Source organism: Pteropus vampyrus, unplaced genomic scaffold (assembly GCF_000151845.1).
Source record: "Pteropus vampyrus isolate Shadow unplaced genomic scaffold, Pvam_2.0 Scaffold290, whole genome shotgun sequence".
Taxonomy (NCBI): Eukaryota; Metazoa; Chordata; class Mammalia; order Chiroptera; family Pteropodidae; genus Pteropus; species Pteropus vampyrus.
In genome coordinates, this window is record NW_011889071.1 from 1,006,850 (window position 1) to 1,023,123 (window position 16,274).

A 16,274-nucleotide genomic window follows, 5' to 3' on the forward strand; every position below is an offset into this window, starting at 1 on the left:
AGACCCGCTCCCTCTTTGAAGACGCCCCCTCGCCCACGGCCTCCAGGAAGACTCCGATGTCCGCTTCGCCCCTCGGTCCTCGGCCCACGCTCCGTCTCTGCGCTGGTTCCTCTCCATCCCCTGGGCCCTTCGACACCCGGTGCCACAGGCTCACGCCGGCTCCACTTAGCTCCTGCTCTCCGCCCTCCGGGCGAGCTCGCCTAGCCATGGGCACCAAGAGCCGTTAGTTTTCCGGCGACGTCTGAGCTCCTTCTCCAGTCTTGGATCACGGCCGGCCACTGGGTCTCTCTGCTTAGATGTCTCACACGCAACGCAAACTTCACACGTCCCCGCATAAACCTCAGGTCAGGTCCTGCCCTGACCGCCTCTCCCCGAACACTGTGCTGGCTCAGTGCCACCGGTACCCCGGATCCAGGCTCACCCCCTTTTACTCACAGGCTCCGCCTTCCAGACCTGCCCCCCCCCCACTGTCTCTGCGGCCCCGCTGCGGTCTGACAAGTCACCACCACCTCCGTCCTGGATTATTGCGATACCACGCTACCTGGTCCCCCTGTTTAAAAATGACGCCAGTCTACGGCCATGCCACCCTGAACGCGCCCGATCCCGTCTGATCGTGGAAGCTAAGCAGGGTCGGGCCTGGTGAGTACTTGGATGGGAGACCATCTAGGAAGACCAGGTGCTGTAGGCGTTTAAAAAAATTAATAAGTAAATAAAAATGAAAAAGGAAAACGACACCAACCCCACAGTGTCACGCACCCACACCCTCCCGCCTACGGCATTTACTAACGCTTAATTTCACCTATATATAAATACACGCGATTATATACAATTTATATGCAATTCACAACACTCATTTAACTGTGCTTTTCGATGGCTTCGACAACTTTATACACGTGCAACTGTTACCACAATGAAGATGCAGAACGTTTCTATTATGTCGAAAAGTTTCCTTTCCCCCTTTCTTTGCAGTAGGTTTATCTCCCCCTGCCCCCCCCCGCCCCCCCAGCTCCGGGCCATGGCTGCCGAGCTTTGTAAGATGGCAGCAGGAACGAGAGAGAGAACATTCTAACGGGAAAGATCCGGCAGGGAAGAAAAGGAGATGGTGCGATCGCTAGAGATCACGTTTGGCTTTTCCAGGATTTCATGTGAATGGAATTGTCAGCGTATGTACTCTGGGTCTGGCGTCTTTTGTTCAGCATGATTTTTGTTTTTGAGACTCACCCATGTTGTCGCGTGCACCGGAAGTTCATGCCTTTTTATCTCTCGGTCCATTTTAAAGACGAACCACAACTTGCTTACTGATTCGCCAGCGGATTGTTTCCAAGCTGGTATTCTTATGGGTAAAGTTGAATAAACACTAATTAAAACACTGGTGGACAGAACTGTGCACGGATATGTTTTCCTGGCTCTTGGGTCAACACGTAGACTTGCTGGGTCACATGGTAAGTGCACATTTCACGTCATGTGACACTGCCAGACTGTTCTCCACGTGACTGCACCCTTCTGCATTCCTGCCGGTGGCGGGTGAGGGTCCTAGTTGCTCTAACATCCCTGGTAAACGCTCGCTTTTTCAGTCTTTTTAATTTTAGCTACTCTGGTAGGTGTGTGGTGGTATCTCCGTGTGGTTTTGTACTTCCAGTGTTCTGTGACGAATGATATTAAGCGTCTTTTCATTTGCTTATCAGCCATCCATACATTTTCTTTGGTAGAGCATGTCCAAATCGTCGGCCCATGTTTGAACTGGGTTATAGCTTTCCTGTTGAATTGTAAGAGTTCTCCATATATTCCGGACACAGTCTTTCGTCAGATCTTTGTACTACACATATTGTTTCCCAGTATACAGACTGCTTTTTATTTTCTTAATGGCGTCTTTTGAAGAGAAGACATTTAAAACTTCTGATGAAGTCCGACTTATCAACTTTTTTTTTTTATTATTTGAGCGTTTTGCGTCTTAAGGAATCTTTGCTCGCCTCAAAGTTATGAAGATTTTCTTCTATATCAAAATCTATATTTTGATTATTTTGTCTCATAAAATAAAATGCTACTAAGTGGTACAAAGGGCTTGAGAAGTATATGAATATAACCCAGTTGAGCATGTCTACACTTTCCAATACACCTTAACTGGACTGTATTGTTTCAGTTTGCTGATGAGTTTTTATAGAGGGACAAAATGGCATAGTGGTTAAGAGTAAAGACATGCAAAATAGATGAATCTGGAACCGAAACCTGCAGCCTATGCAGAGTGGCCTTGATTGGGTAACTCGCTTCTCAGAGCCTCTTTCCTCACAGGCAAAACTGAAACAACGATGATTTTTATGAGAAAAAAATGCACAAAGCCCCCGGCCCAATCCTCAGCTCACGGATGGGTTTCCTGAATTTGAGCTGTCATCATCATTATCATTCAAGTAAATCTGAAGACTCCAGTGCAAGCTTAGCCAACAGGATACGGTAAATAGCATTTGTAAAATAGTCAGAAGTTAAAAGTATTGCTACGATTATTAAATTATTATAGGAGCATTTCCCGAGAGTAATGAGCCGCACATTTCCATGCTGGCAGCATGTTTTCCTAACAAAAATTTGGGGGTGTTTGTAATTTGTTAGAACCATATGTCAACAGATTCCTTCCAAACTTCTAAGAATAGAATAACCTCAAATTATTTTCACCACAAAAGGACCATCTAAAAATGTCTTGGCTCATGCTGCTTCTGTTTCATAAAGTCAGGTCTGGAAGGGTTTTTGTAAGTTTAATGCATCTGTAGCCACTGCTCGTTTGTTCTCATCTCATCCTCGGCCATCGTCACCACCCATCAGTCACGTGCCAGCTCTCAGGACAACACACACATTGATATTGACACTCACCATCTCCCATAATGCATGACTAACAGAAATTTGGTTTAGAGAGCTTTTGGCCAAGTTCGCGACATAGCCAAGTCTCCCCACGTTATTCGTATGTCACTTATAAGTAAGAAAGCTTGTCGCATTTCGAATCCTGGGCCAAACATTTAATAAGCAATCGGGGCTTAACCATCGGTTGCATTTAATAAATAAGTATTTTAAACCAGCCACTCAAAAAGGACCTAAGCCACATGCACCAGACTCATTATGAGTTCCACGGTGACCTCCCCGGAAGAGGCACAGTGCAACGGATGCGACGTGCACGGGCCGGGACGGCCGAGGGCTCTGCTGTCCGGACCGTGCTGAGGCCGCACTGCTTGGGTGGTGATGCCCGATCTCCAGCGGAACGAAACGTCCTGAAGGCAGGAAGTGACTCAGCCTTCACACTCTCACTGATCTAGCGCTTTGACTCAAACCACCCAGAGACACGAAGTTTGGTTCTGAGTCCTTGTCATGCAGTTAAGCAGGGTTTAGCTCAACATCTATTTGCTTCCTCACTCCTGGATGATCGTCTGTCTCCCCGAGTTTGCTCAGGGCACAGCATTCCTTTTTCAGGGAAAGGAAAGCAGGCTCCCTGCATAACAGAGGTTATTCTGCTTTCTGATCACTTATCAAGTCACACAGGCGGTCTCTGGGTGTCAGTGAGTGTTTTTTTTTTTTCTGTTTCTCTGCCTCTTCTAGGTTTTGCAGGGACCTGACCAAGTCACAGCTGTATCAAGTGGGGTGCTGGGAGAGACGTCCAGCAGGGCACGGGAGCAGGTGTCTTCCGGCCCGGCGGATGCCGCGTTCCCCACGCACTGGGGGCCCTGCCAAAGCCCGATGTCCTTGGTGAATTACGGCTTAATTCCCTTGGCCTTATTCTATAGTACACATGAATAATATATCAATGTCCCCGAGAGGGCGATCATTTCAGGTCATCGATTTTATATATTTTAATGTAAATGGGTTCCTGATCATTTCCTGTGAACTAATGTCTGTAGGAGAGGAAGTATAGGAGGGACACAGAACCACATAGGACCCCAGAGGAGGTCGAAGAATAAGGGTGGCAAAGAATAAGGGTGCCGATGCCCACATCTTCATACCCTCCAGCTTTTCCGCGTGACCGTGGGAGGGGGTGCAGGGCCCTTAGTGGTGATCGGGCAGACAGCCCACGGCAGTGGTTCTCAGTCTAACCATGCATTGCATCACCCGGAAGGTTCTCGAATTGCCCAAGCCTGGGCCTACCCGCCCACCTCCGGCCAGGCCGATCTGATTGGCTGGGATGGAGTCCGGGGTTCAGTATTTTCTAAACTCTCCCAGTGTTCCTCAAATGCCACTTGGGTCAAGAACCCCAGCCTAAAGGAACGTCCAGGAGTCCCCAACACTGGGGATCCCCACTTTGGTGCCTCCTTTAAGGGGCCTGGGGAAGTCCTAAGGGCTGCTCAGCAAGGGAAGAAATCCCCACTTCTGTCTCGTGGGAAGAGGAGGAGGAGACACCGGTCAGGGCCCCGGGAACCCCCTGGGGCCTTGCGACTCTCCGGCCTCTCCACGGGGATGCAGACTGCCTTCCCCAGGGGAGGGGCCGTTCACGCCCATCATTTCACATTCCTTCAGGACCAAATTCCTTTGGAAATATCTACAATTAACCTTTTTCTCAAGTTAGATTTCAGACAAGTTGGTACGGTTATAACACGATTTTCCAGTTTGGCCTGGATTGAGACCTGCTTCCCCAACAGCAAGAAAAACGTATGGGGTTTTATGGCGTATTTCTTAAGAGCAATCATAACACAGCTTATGGCAGATGTGGACAAAACTTGCAGTAATATAAGTCAGTTTAAAATCGGATTAATAATTCCAAGCTTCTAGATTAGAACCGAAAAAAAAAAAAAAGCCAAAAAAAAAAACCCAAAACCAAAACTGAAAAAACCACACACATCTCTTTCGAGATCTTCTTAAGCTGATAAACATGGAACACTCAGGAAACTTTCTGGCATAGTGAAAAATCATACTGGCTCTCAGTTTTCTCATCTGAAAAATGGGGTTGCGAATACCTGCCTTTCTCGTCAAAGATTTGTTTATGAAGAATAAATTAGGTAATTTAGATGAGTATACTTTAGAAACTATAATTTATACTCTTCGGAGGTGAAATACTGTTATAGTCCAGTTGACATGTAGTTTTCAATTGAGAATTGATTGTACTGAAAAAAAAAATCACCTTATTTAGCCAGTTTCCAATATCAGAAGACGTGGAAGATGAAAATGCTTATATCAGCTCAAACATATGCCCATCGAGATTTGCTACAAAGATCTTGCATTGATAAAGATTTTAAAGTTTTTTTTTTTTTTTTTTAACTTTTCAGAGGTTTTGGTCACTTTATCTAATTTTATCCTTATAGCCACTAAATAGAAAATATACTCCCAACTTGAACAACTTTTGACACATGGAGTGATTCATATTCTTCTAGACTGATAGTACTCCCCTAGATCTTCGGGTGATTTTGAAACAAATCCTAAACTTTTTTCTTTCTTTCTTTTTTTAAGCATTTCATTCATACGTATTTCGATATTTAAAGCACTGTTTGAGATAAATGGTAGTGGTGTTAACAACAGCAAATGTGGAAACTGACCACCTTGGCGCCTTGCCCAAGGTCACATGATTTATTTTAGAACTAGGACTTGAAATAAGCTCTTTTTTAGATTTTATTAGAAAGAGGCAACACTTTTTTTTTTTTTTCCAGCTCATTAAAAAAGTATCATGTGTATCTCATGGGTAAACATGTTTTGTTAAAAACAATACCAAATATGTATTGTTTGGGGTTGACTTTCATGGTTTAGGGAAAAAGTAAGTTGTAGAAACAAATCCTAAGAAGGCTATAAGAAACAAATCAAAGTCAGAGAACTAGATGGGACTTGATTTTTGTGTCTAACTCCCTCATTTTAAAGACAAGGAAATTGAGGTCCACAGAGTTTGAGACTTTTAATACAGTAAAGCCTGTATTCACTGTCTAGAATTTTATAAAGAGAATTAATTAGTTGATATTTTGCATAGATGAGGCAAAAGATTTCAATGGGTTAAAGAATTAAGAATGTGCTTTGAAAGAGTTAGGAATTTAAATGAGTTCTACAAAGACTTATATTTTCTCGATTTTGGGCCACAGTGACACTGATGTTGGAGATTTTAAAGGTGAGACAGTGATGACAATGGTCAAGTAGCCACAGGCAAGCGAGACTCATTTTCGAGGCAGTAAAGCGGAACAGAGATCTCCGTGGAGCGAAGGTTCTCAGCTGAACGCGTGTGACAAAAAATAATTATATACAGATATCCCAGATCCCGAAGATTAGGTTGTAGAAAGGAAAAGTTTGTGTTGGGGGATGGGGGCGGGGGGGGGTCGTAACAGCACTGAATTCCATAGTTCCCTGAAGAACCCGAAAGTTACAGCTGGGGAATCGTGGGCTCAGGGCCCAGAGGCTTGTACCACAGCCGTACCCCCAGGAGGCCACGTCCCCCCTTCTGCTGACGCCCCTCGGAGTCGACTGTGAAGACCCGTATGCTGTCATCAGAGTGTCATCGTTAGAGCCTGGACGTCCTCTGAAGCAACAGGAGAAAAATATCTTTAGGACAGAACTGGACGGAGCGACGCGGGGGTCAGACCTCCGCTCCGCATCAAGCGGTAGCTGTCAGGCCGGCTCCACGCAGTTCCGTGTGGCCCGGCAAGAACCGTGCCTACGGCCCGCGGGTCAGCGCCGGCCAGCAGCCTGTCCTCGGGGCTCACGGCCTGCGTCCACGGCTCCGTGCGGCTGGGCTTAAACAGCAAACGCTATTTCCACTTTAGAATGAGAATCGAGAATGCAGATGATTTCCCTGAATTTGTAAGAATGAGGTAATGTGCTCACCCCTTTCACCCATGAGCAGGAAATGCGCTTCTTTTTTATTTCCTATGACAAGATGAGTCAAACGAGCTGGGTCAAGCGAGCATCTTCTTTTTACTACATCGCGGGTGGTTCTTCCCTTGAACTACCTCTCGGGCCAGCCCTGCTCTCTACTCGCCTGGAGCAAGCACGGCCGGGCGGTCTCCTCCTCCTCCGACGGGGCATCTGCTCCCACCCGATGCCCCTCCACACCTGCCGCGGGTCTCCTGACACTGCTGTTTGACCTTCTCGCTCCCCTACTTGGAAATTAAACATGGCTCTGGGTCACTTCCAAATTCCTCCTCCCCCTGGCTCTCACAGGCCGACGTACTCGTCGTTCTGAAAGCGTCCTGCCATTCCGCTACCGTCCTTCCCGCCTCTGTCCCCACTGTCCGGCCTGGAGTGTCCCACCTCCTTCCCTCTATTTACTGCCAGTCCCTCCAGACCTGGATCTAGTCACAGCTCCGGACTATCCCAGTTCACAGCGATTTACGTCTTCTCAGCCACGCCACGCACAACTTACCATTCCTTACCGTTGATATCTGTTTCTTCCCAACTCGATTGAAATGAAATCTGTATTATATGTTATGGGCTGAATTATGCCCCCAAATTCATGTGCTGAAGTCTGAACCCCAGCACCTGAGGATGTGGCCGTATTTGGAGACAAAGTCTTCGAAGACATGATTAAGTTAAAATAAGGCCTTTTGGGTGGGTCTGGCTGCTGCCTTTTTTAAGAGGAGGAGGTTAGGACACAGATTACACACCAAGGGATTCTCGTGCACACACGCCCTTCTCGTTCCTTCGGAGATGGTTTAGAATGAACGCAAACTTCCATTTAGAGTACACGCAGCACTTTGAGAGAATAAACGAGAAGCTGTAATTTGGAACAGGTAGCCATGAAATTTCCAGTTTATCAAGAAGTGTCATCCTCTGTAAAGTGAGGAACATGGGCCAGGTGATTTATAAAGTTCTTCGCAGCTACAAGCACAAGTTCTAGGCCTCGACGTCTAATCCTTACTGACTCGGCGCCTAGCACAAAGCAGGCTCTCGAAAAACGCTGCCGAGTTAAATTAAACAGAGACAGAAAAGACTTCAGTTAACTAGATTAATTACTTTGCAAAAAATTAAATCGAGACTTCGTATAGATGACTGAATAAAGCAAATTCCACTGTGGCAGGATGTCTGGTAATTATTTTGCTCTTAATTAGTCTTAAGTTGATGATTGCCAAAATGTCGGCTGGTCGTAGAATTAGAGCCTCAACTGTCACACAACCAGATTGAAGAAATAAACAGTAAAGCGTGAGTTCGTTCTAACTGGACGAGAGTTAAAGTGTGGTGAATCACGCAGGAATCCACTGCAGATATTCAAGACGGATGGGAGGCGCCTGGGGGGTAAAAGGGACGGCCTCGTGTCCCCTGAGTCGTGTCAAAGCAGGACTTCCCTCCTCCCTCCCGCGCACTGGCATCTCGCTGCACGTCGTCACTGACGACGTCTCGTCCTCGAGTCTGTTCACGTGACAAGGCTTTGCCCCTCTGAATACCCTGGAGGTGGTTCTGGGGTGGCCCAGACGCATCATGGGGTTCGTCCCAGCTCACCTGCGCCTCCACCGAAACGGAAGGGGACCGAAGGCACTGGCGCCGAATGCCATGCATAAACTCACCGGAGGTGAAGCCACACGGACCCCCGGGGCCGACTAAAGTGCCAGCTCCTCGACGAGGCAGCTCATCCTCCCGTACTGCGTCTTTGAAGAGAAAGCGTGTCAAGAGCAGAAAGCGTGTAATCACGGAATACGAAAAAACGAGGCCTCCGGACAGACGCTTTAGCGCAATTATCTGAGGATAATTTTTTTTTAGCTTCAGTGAAATCGGAGGATCGTGTCAATGCTTCACTTTCCAGTACGTGCCTGGTTTCGGCCGATCGACCTCGGTATCTCCAACGCCCACAGAACACGTGGCTTCGAGAACAAGAGTGCCAGGCAGCCACTGCCGCCAGGTCGGATCCGAGTTGACGACACGCTGCGTCTCCCCAGGCGATTCCAGGCGCGAGGCCGCCCAGGCGCACCCGACCTTTGACATGTGTGGTTATCCGTAGGTGATGCACGCGTGTGTGAGTGCTCACACACACGAACGAATGAGATCTGTATCTCTAGAAAGTGTGCGGTGCTCGTGTTTGCTGTTGAGCATGTCGTGGCAAACTAGTAGTCATCTCAAGGATGCCCGTGAACTAACCAATCTCACGGACAATAACCAGTCACATTATACCTGCGCCACGGAGTATCCTGTCTGCCTGTGACGGATTATTTGAAAAACAGAATTAAAACTGCACTCAAGTTGACCTCGTCTACCAAGGTGACACTCGCAGCCCAGTTCGCACAATGTGCACCTGCTTTGCGCAGTCTGACGTCGGTCACTCGGGCAATTCCCGTAAATCATACTTACTCTGCCTCACAGAGAATTCCGTCTACCCACTTCCCATTATAATCCCCTGGGATTTTCAGACGGTGCCAAGTAGGGCACCTGGGTCCGTGTGCGGAGTGTACAGTCTTGAAGTGCCCTCGCTGGTGACTGTCAGGCACTGGGGAGCCTTTCTGGAAGACACGATGCGTTCACACCCCAGGAGGTGCTTTGTAACCGAGGTCACACCCCTGCCAGACTAAGCAATGCAAGTTTATGGATTACAGCCTCATCCTCTGCCTGGCACCTGTACGATAAGTGTTAGTTGGATAAATAAATATGTCTATAAGCAAGAATAATTAGCAAATGTGTTGAAGTTCATTTATTCTTTTCCTCTCAAGGTTGAATGAGTACGATCTGCTGCTCATAAGGATATCAATGCTTGAGACGAAGGCTGTTCTTGGTAAAGATAAATGAGTAAATATTCCCTCTCCTTAGGGCCACTGTTTAGCACAGCAACCGACTCATTTTAGGGTCAGTAAATTTTTGTGGACTTAGCCACTCTCTATAGTACAAAGATCCATTCAGACGATAATAATTTTATCCTGCTGAGGACTCTCAGACTGAAATTATATAGGAAAATAATTTTTTAAGTAATATCTAAAGTGCCTAGAAAAATGCTTGGCATCTGGTAAGTATTCAATACTTATTAATTCTTTCCCTCACACATATTTTAAAAGAATAACGAAAACCCTAACTCTAAAGGTTTGTGGAAAACATAAAATTAATTTTAGTACAGGACAAATGGCAGAAAGAGAAGGTCGGTATTATCTTTTGACCTAGCAAAGCGCTTTAACTATCTCATCAGAATTTTAAAATGTTACCCTGCCCTTCTTGTATTTCTTGGCACCATAGAGAAAATGCATCTAAATTAAACTGCCCGATAAAATACACAACATGTAGTTAAATTTGAATTTCACATAAACAACAAATCTTTTTTTTTTTTTTTTTTAGCATAAGTATGTCCCAAGAAATGTTTGTATTTTTATTTGCTAAATCTGTCCACCCTAATCTAACGGTAATGAATGCTGGCAATTTGGAAACAGTAGTTCTTTGGTGAGGCCTTTTTTTTTTAAGGAATGTTTGATTGGCAGTCAACTAATTTCTTTAAAGTTTTTAAACTCGTTTTTTCCTCATCCTAAACCTATGGTTAATTTGCATAATGGCCCTGTGATTTCCACCTTCCTTTAAAAAATGCTCCAGAATCAAAATGTCTATTTTGACTCTCCATGGTCACTAGAACATGGCAACATGGCTTGCAAAAACGGAACAGTTGTCAGTCCTGGCGAAAGGCCAGACATTTGGCGTGGAATTATCAGTTGCTTATTCTACCAGAAGTTTCAGTGGAAGCTCGTGGAGCAGGTTTTCCTGACTGGTTTGGATCACGCAGCCGGGAGACCATTTACGTTGCTGCCTATGGTCATCGCATAGCAAAAGGCCCCCAGCCTTCCCACGGAGGGAGAGGAGGACAAGGCCTGATAGGCAGTGTGGCTGGGGACAATAGCCAGCTTGTGGCCGCCCCAGGAAGCTCTGGGTCACAGAGCGAAGGAGCAGCGAGCCAAGTCTGGTGGAGGTCGTGGCAGGGCCCCGCCAGCAACGAAAGAAAAAACAGAAGCTTTACTAAATTGGTCTTTTTTATAGATATTTTACTTCTTCATTGTTCACTGCTTTCAAGCAACCCTATAAATCATCCCATGCCTGAAATCTAAAATTCCAGAGAGTGGGTAGGTGAGCAGCTGTGGGAGGCCGAGGCCTCTTGCCAAAATGAAACCCTAAGGACATTCCGGGTGCTCAGCCAGCTCCCCAAAGCCCTGCTTCCCTTCCTCTCTGAGCCCTGGGGACTGGCCAGCCCGCTTCTGCCCACTGCTGCCACCTGTTATTTCCAGCTGTGCTTCTGTCCCCCTGTGGCGCAGCGAGGGACAGACGACAGCCTCGCGACGTCTGGCCTGCCTCGCTCGGACCAGCTGACGTCTGCCGACTGCTCGCCCGGTACCACACAGCCACCAGGCACCACCGCTCGCTGGCATCGCCACGTGGCGTGACTCCTCCAACGACCTGGAGATGGGCACTGCTGCCCCCACCTAGGAGCTGAGGTGCTGAGAGGTCAAAATACCTGCCAAGACCATCGGCCCGAAAGCCGTGTTTGGAACGCACCGGCCACCTCAGCTCAGTTTCTGAGACCAGCAACATCCCTTGTCTGAAACCGCCAGCAAAGCCGTCAGACATGGGCTTTTCCTGAGGCTACGCCGTGTCTTCTTACAGGAAAATACAGAGACCACAGCGGTGATCATAGTGGATCTTTGAGGCTGAATGAGACTTTCTGAGGTGAGATGAGGAGACAGATAAGAGATTCGGTGAAGAAGTGGTTTTCAAACTTTGATGTAAAAATCGTGAAGGGGGCTTGTTAAAACATAGAAGAAAAGATTTAAGTGTGTGTGAGAGAGAGAGAGGGAGAGAGACTATAAAACTACTAAACATGGGTGAATTTCTATTCTTACATGGCCTTAAATTGACCCACCCACACTAAGTACATTTTAAACGCTGGATGGGATAGTAGCGATGTTACTCTGCTGAATTCCTTTTAGCTGAAATTATACAGCAACACACTTTTTGGATAATATGTGAAAGTGACTCGGAAAACGCCTGACATTATGCTAAATATATCTCAGACTCCAGGAGGCATAAGAGAAAAGATGGATCGTCTTAACTTCATAAAAGATATTTTGAAGTCTGCATGGCATAAAAACAGCATAAACAGAAAAGATAAAGGGATAAATTTTGGTAAAAGTAAATACAGGAAAACCATCTAGATGATGGTATGTCCATTCAGTGAAAAAACATGCAGTTGTAAAAATGAATGTAGAAAGTCTCTTGTACTAACATGAAAAGATTTCCAAGACATATTAATAAATAAATGACTAAAGTGTGGTAGAGGGCAGTGTGGGTGGCATGCTTCTATGCGTCCTTTGTGCAAAATGAGTGGGAAGGATAAAGATCTATGATGGATGGATGGATGGACAGATGGATGGATGGATGGATGGATGGATGGATGGATGATACGTAGGTAGGTAGGTGGATGGACGGATGGATGGATGGATGGATGATGATAGATAGATAAATGATAAATAGATGATAGATAGATAGATAGATAGATAGATAGATAGATAGATAGATAGATAGACAGACAGACGCAGAGGACTGAAAAGATACTTTAGAAACTAGTGTCTATAATTTGCAATGGGGAAGTGGGAAGAGAGGAAATGGAGTTGAAGGAAAAATTTTCACCATATGCCTTTATACATTTTTTTTTGAGTTTTGAACCACATGAATATATTATTCATTCAAAAAATAAAATAATGAACATACCATACAACCTGCTACCCTAAAAAACCTTCGCAGAGGCCAGAGCCTCAACTTGGGAGATTCCGATTCGGCGGGCATTGCTCGGAGACGCGCGTTTTTTATAAGCTCCCCCTGGTGATCCCGACACAAGTGGTCTGGTGAGAACCACGCTGTGAGAAGCTCAGGTATGATGGTTACAGACCTACCGGGAGGAAAGAGAAAGGGGAAGACGGTGTTCTTGCCACTTCCCTTTTCTCCTGCTCTTCCTTTGGGACTTCCGTCTACGGCCACAGGCGGCTCTGCCCGTCCAGGCATCGGAACAAGGTACATAATCTTGACCCACTGCAGGAAGCCCTGAGCCACAGGAAGAGGAGGAAGAGTAAATTCCAAGCTCAGTGAGAAGGAAGAAAAGAATTTCTATTGCCACCCAGCCATCCAGATATCGTTTCAGGTGACCGTACCTATGGAAATTGAGGTTTATTGGAAATTCGGTCCTTTTAATATAACGTTGAACAATATTCGTAGTCATCTTTCTTTTCCTATCATCCCACTCTATCCTTCCTACTCTTGATCTTTATTGCTTTGTTTATAAAACGAGAGGAAAACACGCGCCCTTCAATATAGACCGGCGCCCTCCCTCACAATGCAATTTATCTAACATTCGTTGTCAACCGTCATCATTAAACTTTGAATTTTCCTTTCCTGAGTCAGAATTTGCCAGTATCCATTGTGTGCAACCTGGGTGCGTGTGGCGGCAGCTACGGTGGCAAGAACGAGCGAAAGATTTCCTTGAGCTCTTTTCCCGTGTTTTCGTGCCATCCACCCAGTCCTTCAGTTCCCTCTTCCGTAAACGTGCATTAGATCTGTGCCAGGCGCTGGGCACGCAGAGACGTTTAGAAGTCAGACGTGGCTCCGGCTATCATAGAGTGAAGCGGCACAGTCACGACTCGGACCCGGCGTGGCTTCCTGCGGTCCCGAGGCCAGGGCCGGGAGCGGTCTGCCCAGGCCGCGTGTGAGAGAGGGTGGCGGCACAGAGCCCCAGGGCGGTCACGCCTGGGCCGGGTGGGATCAGGGAGGGCTTCTGGAGGGAAGAACCACGAGTCCGCCTTTACCCGCATCACTTCAGCTGGAGCTCCGTCTAGTCTCCTTTCTAGGGGATGTGCACCTTTTCTCAACTTGTTTTTTCTTTTTGGCCCCACAAATCCTGCTTCCTCGCATGGATTCTACGAGATCCTTTCTGCTCTCGTTGGCATAAAACAATCTGTCCTCCTGGTTTTCTGGATTCACCACGAGGCACGAGGTTTTGCTGTCAGATGTGCTGTCAGCCCCAGAGCTGGCTTCTGTCAACACAACCAAGCCGGCTCCTCACGGCTCTACTGGTCTCTGTGTTTTACAGCCTGCCACTGCCTGTGACAAAACCCGCTTGTAACATCGATAGGTCCTTAAAGGAAGTGTTCTCTTCTTAAAAAAAATATATATTTTTTAAACATTCCAACATGGCTAGACGATTCTGAAAATTAGATATTATTCACAGAAATGGAAATGCGCTCACAGGGTAATCTAAGTACTAGATAGTAAGGATGACGCTGGCATAAGAAAATCTGTCGATTTAGTGCACAGCCGCTGACTTTTGTTGGGGGTCGTAGCACACATATCTGTTTTCCAGTTAGCTTTTAAAACCCAGCATCTTTGGAGGAGAAAAGAAAGAAGAAACGCAGTCTATTACCAGCCTTCTCTGTGCTTAGAATGTTCATTCTCTATCTTATTTAATCCTCACAATCATCTTTTGGCAGAAATGACATTTTTCTGCATTTTCTCTCTGATCCTACAAGCCACATACTTTCTCTCAGGACAATTTCTAGTTAATTATTTTAAAACAAAACAAAATACAACAGTGGGTTGTTTTAATATGATTTAGGGAAGAGAGAAGTGACAGATGCATCCTTCCTAGACTTAGCTGTACAATAGCAAGATCATGTGGAAAGTAGGGCTCTCGAGTCCTATAAAAAATGTAGTAGGTGACAATGCATCAGTGTCTTAGGAAATGACATCGGGGAGGAGGGGCAGTCTGGGGAGGGGGACTCAGGTGCAGGAAGGCCTGAGAGAAGGGGGAAGGAGAAGGGACGTGGCGAGAGAGTCAGGATTGTTCCCAGCAGCCCTGGGAGCTACGACCCGCCCGCCACATCTGGCCGATCACACAGCTGTGCACGGCCCGTGAGCCCAAAGCGGGTTTAACAAGACTCTTCAGCGTTTGAAAAACAATCACAAAAAGAATATTTTGACAAACAAAAACTACATAAAATTCAGATTTTAGTGTCCATAAATAGAGTCTTATCGGAACACAGACACACCATGTCTTTATACATTACGCCTGGTTGCTTTCGCGCTACACCTGCACAGGTGAGTACCTGAAACAGAGACTGTGGGAGGCGCCCTCACTGCTTCTCGGCGCTGCTCAACGCGCTAGAAATCACAGTGATGCCATCAGAGCTCGATAGCATTTTGAACGCCACACACATCACCGTGCCAAATCGTTTATGTTTATTACCATGTCACACATCAAAGATACCTGTCATGTCGAAACGAGAAAGGAAGAGTGGGTTTCGAGTGTCACGTTCCAAGGCAAAGTGGAGCGTGGGTTATTTTGTTATTATGCGGCAAAGCACGGTGTTTATGAAGCAAGGACAAGATGCTGCGCTCAGGGAATGCAGCGTGTGTCGGCGGCAGACAAGCTCTGCCCACAACGCTCCCACCCACAGGAAAGCAACAGTCACAAAAAATAATTTTAATTTAAAGCAGACTATCTCATCATGGCCAAATTTCTGCACAAAAATAAAAAAAAAAAATGGAAATGAAGCTGCAATCAGAGTTTCCAAGTGATCTGCTATTCAAGCAGAAAGCCGTTACCCATGCGAGCCAACTGGCCTCCAGCAGCTGGAGAAGAGCCCACACGGAAACAAGCGCGGTCGGGAACACCCGCGTCCCGGTGAGAACGGGTGCTCGCGGTTGAGGACATGGGCAGCAGCGTCAATGGCCAACCTAAAAACAAAGCAAACGACTCTGAGCGGCTTCTCTTGGCTCCCGATGAACTGACAGGTGTTACGGATGCTCCTCCGTGGCTGGTCCTAGAGCCCAGGCCAAGTCCAAGGTGGCTGAAGCACGAGCCTTCTTGAAAAGCACGCATGGAAAAAGTACAAGCGCGGAGGAAGCGTACAAAACTCAGTACAATCTGAAGCGGAATCTGCTATGACGTGCTGCAGAGGACGGCGGTGAAAACTACGTGTGCGGCACAAAAAGGCCGAGCCGGACAGATGTACGAAGCTCATGAAAGCGCCAGGTTGTTCACTGTGCCGTTCAGCGGAAATGCGTGACTGTGCTCTGTTCCCGAAAAGTCTGCGGCGTGTGTTATTGCAGAGTCAAGCTCACCATCGTCAGCGCCATGAATTTTTGTCAGAAATACAAGAAAACTGCTTTCGATTTGGTGAAGTTTGGTCGTAAGCTTCAAAGTTTAGGGCTGAGTCTGATTTTTTTTTTTTTTGAATGAGATGAATGACTCTCAACTACTATTATTGACCGCCCGCTGAACGGCTCCGGGATAGCCTTTGCTTCACATCTGATCATGTTTCTCAAAGAAGTAAATCTGAAACTACTAGTCACAGCCGTCTTTCTCTGTGCAGCCCACACCGTGGCCAGGT

General features: G+C 46.7%; 1 non-coding gene across 1 annotated transcript; it reads left to right on the forward strand.

Annotated features, from left to right (window-relative positions):
* The first annotated feature begins 569 nt into the window (after positions 1-569).
* Positions 570-688, forward strand: LOC111729934. Its single transcript, XR_002776470.1, has one exon. It is a non-coding gene; the product is annotated as a 5S ribosomal RNA (ribosomal RNA).
* The last annotated feature ends 15,586 nt before the right edge of the window (positions 689-16,274 follow it).